Source organism: Gordionus sp. m RMFG-2023, chromosome 5 (genome assembly GCF_954871325.1).
Source record: "Gordionus sp. m RMFG-2023 chromosome 5, tfGorSpeb1-WG-v2, whole genome shotgun sequence".
Taxonomy (NCBI): Eukaryota; Metazoa; Nematomorpha; class Gordioida; order Chordodea; family Parachordodidae; genus Gordionus; species Gordionus sp. m RMFG-2023.
Genome location: NC_088779.1, coordinates 17,939,456 through 17,944,120, shown reverse-complemented (window position 1 = coordinate 17,944,120; position 4,665 = coordinate 17,939,456).

Genomic DNA, 4,665 nt, shown 5'->3' with positions numbered 1-4,665 from the left:
TATTGTGACCTGTGAAATCTGACATAGAAAAAGGTCTCATGTAAAGCAGATAACAAATTTTTAATTAAGTTCTTTATTACTTATTAAATTTTCTATTTTAAATTTAATTTTTGAAAGCAGAATCTAAATTATTTACCGTACACACATTACAATCAAGGGTTTATTGCGAGGGAGGCAAGAGTGGGCTCAACAATCTCGCTAATTTTTTTTTATTTTTTTCCTCCTTTACAAAATATGAGGGGGAGCTAATCCTTCTCCCACCTTCCTGTCAATTTTTTTTTCCAAAAGTGTTAAGAATCCCTTTCTTCTTGTTATTGTTATAAAAATTTCAATAAAAATTTCATTTTTATTGTAAAAATCTTTTTGAAATTATTTTTAGAGTCACATTGAAGAGATAGAGAGATGTTTTTTTTTCAATATTTTTATAGAAATCTTTATATCACTGCTATTTCTGATTTAAAATAAAGAGTGAGGTTTTTACCAACAAGTATTGGTGATAAATAGCTGCATTACTTTAAAAAGACTAAACTGAATTTTTAAGAGAAAGCTATCATTTTAGACTAGATCTAGGTTTAAACCCAAATGTGAAAAATATATTAGTGCCTCAAGTCTTTGCGAATTTTCTCAACGGTTAGGATTTAGTTGGATTAACATAACTACAGGCAAGAAATAAAAGGATTTTCAGGGGCTTCTCTGGCCTTAACAATCTCAGGGGGCACAACTAAAAAAAATTTATGGGGGGGGGGACGAAGCCCCCCATACCCCCCATTTGCGGGCTTTCGGCCCGCTTTTGCTCGGACTTCGGCCGGATTTTATATTAATATATTTTATTTTTATAAAATTTGCTAACTCTGAATAATTATTCTGAATTTCATATTTTTTCATTTATTATATTATGCATACAAATAAACTAGCATATAAAACAATACAAGACATTTCTATTTAATACAAAATCTATTTATTACAGTATAAAATATTTTCGATTGATATAAAAATTTTTTGACAAATGATAAAAAAGGCTAATTAACATACATATGCTTCAATTGATAATGGTTTTAAAAACTACATATTATAAAATTAGCAACTTACATTGACAAAAGGTCAAGAAACCAATATAACACTATGTTACCATTTTTAGACAATGTTTTATAGAATGGACTAATAAGGAAAAATTTATAGGCCTAACCAAATTCTTGAAAAAGAGAATATAAACGACTAATCCAAATCATAAAACTATATGGTGGTTAGAGCTTCCTCTTAAATGACGTGATGGAAGTAGATAAGTAATTGAGAAAAAAACTGTGAGATATTAAATTTCTAAAAGATTATCTTCCATTTTTAATGGTATATAAACAACTACACAGTTGACCATTATTGCTTATAAAATATGCAATATATGCTCTCAGCAGCTACTATATTAACTTATATCAGAATTTATTTTGCTAGATAAATTGATAAAACAAAAACACTAAAAATCTTTAGAAGAAATTATGCAAATCTACTGAAGCCTTAAGTTATTTACAAGGAAGGGATGCCATATTAGAAATGAAACAGTTTGTAACTATAAAATAAGAACCAGAGTGATATGATATGATAAAAGAAATTAATTAAGATTTTATATATTATTGTTGCACCACCTCTAGTTGGTATATTATATCTTGAAATAGTAGTAAGTATTTTGTAATAATATCAAAAATATACTAGTATTAAAAATTTAACTCAAAACTGTTTTTCAAATAAGAAAAAAAATAGCTTTCCTAAAAACACGTAAAAAAGGGAAGAAAAGTTATCTAATTTATTACATCCATTCTGGGATAAATAATATGTTAAATTTTAAATAATATTTCTAAATAAATAGATGGCGATAAATATTTGATAGCAATTTATTGCTTATATTTATTATCAAAAGTTTATTAGTGAAATTTATTAAAATATTAACTGTAATATATTATATAACTGTCAAATACGTTTGTAAAGTGCTATTTAACCTAATATTTTATAACAAATTATATCTAATAGAGGATTATTAACTATATGTTTACTTTTGTTATAAATTAATCTCTTATACTTATGGATTTGGACCTTGAAAATAATTTTAAGAAGAGGCATGGTAATTAAATTTAAATATCAATAATATAATTGATTAGTGATTTTGAACTCGGCTAATTACAATTAAATTTGTTAATTTTCATTTAATATTTATTTAATTAGGGTTATATAATAATTTAAATAATAAAAGTCAATAAAGCTTCAACTGTTAATGCTAAATTAATATTTAGTGAGTGATATTAATATTCTATTTTTAGCACAGAATTTGGTTGCAAGTTGACATAGTGAAAATATAATTTATAAGTATTAATCTAATCTAATAAATAAATAGTATTCATTTAAGAATAATTTAGGTAGACTTATTAATTTTTAAATTATAAAATTAAATCTATATATTACTCAATAGTAATATAAAAGAAATTATTCAGTGGGCAATTAAAAAAATTTATTTTTAGTTCAACGGGGTATTAAGGAGCCATTAAAAAAAAATTTTTTTGCTTCAGGGGGCTATTCAAAATTTTCAGGTAGCTCGAGCCCCTGCGCCCCCCCCCTAGCGACGCCACTGAGGATTTTAACAAAATCTCTTAAATTAAATAGCAATTTAAAATTTTCAAATTGGTATAAGCCGTTAGTTATTATAAAAATTTACTTTGAAAGAAATAATAAATTGAAATATTTTTCTATCCGGTTCTTAGGTGTCCTTTTGCCAGTTAACCGTTTTTTTATTGATTGATTTATTAAAAAAAATCATTTGAAAATGTTGACAATAATAAAATTTTTGGTAGCAAACCTCCTCCAAAATCTACCTATGCCCCTCCAAAAATTCTAATTCAACTCTTTCAGGTCTCATGGATATTTAGCCCTGGAATAATAAATAATCTTTAATAGGGGATATAGTTACTACCCGTATTCTAAATTTTATGCACGAACGTGTAACTTAAATATGACTAAAATGTTTGTGAATGAATGAATTATAAATATTTATGAATAAATTTTTTTATCATTTAATGTTAACTTCTACAAATAGTATTTATTTTTACTTTACTCACCAGATTTAGAAATTCTACTTTTATCTTAAAAAGATCCAAAACAGTTGTATCAAAAATAGACCAATTTATAATTTCTCAAGAAAGAATTAGCAGTCCCGTTTAATGGATAGCTTTGAAAATGAGAATAAAGGAGAATAAATTTTAAACTTTTTATTTTAGAAACTTTTTCTAATACATGACCTACGAACCCAGATGCCCGATTTGTGAATAGTAAATAAAAAGATTTAAATTAAATATTGATGCGCTTTGACAATATAACAATGAAGAACAGTGACGTAACCAGGAATTATTCATAAGACCGGGGGGGGGGGGGCTGTTGAAATTTTTTTAGGTTTTAGCCCCCAAATTCCGCTTTGCCGGTCATAGATCTGGTCCTCCTATAAATAATACTATATATTATTGACTTTTCCATGGTTATCTTTATATATATCTCCATTAAAGTTGGCTGAACAATTGGAAGTAATAATTTTAAAATATACCAGTGTTTTGTGCTAGTTCTAACTATTACAATAGTTCCCAAAATTATTAAAAATTAATATACAAGGTTTAATTACATCCATTTTTATTTATTTCTTTTTCAATTTTATCACATTAAAAAAATTAACATTTAGGATTTCAAAATATAATAATAATCAATAATAATTATCGTAATAATTTATCAATGCAATTATATCAAATATATATTATTATAATTTTAAAAAATCCATATACATAGAACATATTCCTTATTTTTCATAGATATTTTCAGGCCTATTTTACATTATACATTTTTAATAACTATTTATATTATTAATTAATGATTTTGTACTTTCCTTATTTATCCAGCTCATTAATGGTCATTTCCGCAAACTCTTCTTTCATATCTTCAGTAACCAAAATTGTTTTGGGCGTAGGTCTTCGCATCTTTGGTTCATAAACTCGTTTCATAAGAATTTTTCTGAAATTGAAATTTTTTTGCTGAGCTATTGGCATCGGCGCCACTTTCTTCACCATTAATTTGGGTGAAGATTGAAAAGCTTGGGTCATTCCTTATACTGTCAAGGGATTATAAAAGGTTGATCTACATTGGTTCTGATTACTTGGATAACCAACTACTTTCATTTCCACCACAAGAATAACAAATCAGACGAATTTGTTGTGTTGGGAAATCATTGATTGAATGGGAATTTGTCTGGCGAGGAAATAGTTTTTCTCATTTCCAATTTGATCTGAGAGTTCATACTATATTTAGCAAGCGAACTTTCCATGGGAGCCACATTATTTGTAACATGGTATTCGCTATACGTATATAATAAGTCTCCACTCCATTTCTAATTTTTAAATAACTTTCACATTACCCCTCTTTTATTTATTATTTGATACAATTGAATTATATTCATTTAATCCTATCATTTTTTTAATATTTTATTAATAACTAATTAATAAACTATATTTATACCTTTTACTCCCTTATAAATTTTTTAATGTCATTATTCCACCATTTCATCATAAATTTAATTAACAATTTTATAATTTATTCCCTTTGATGAAACACAATTTATAGTATTACTTTCCTTTTTTCCATTTT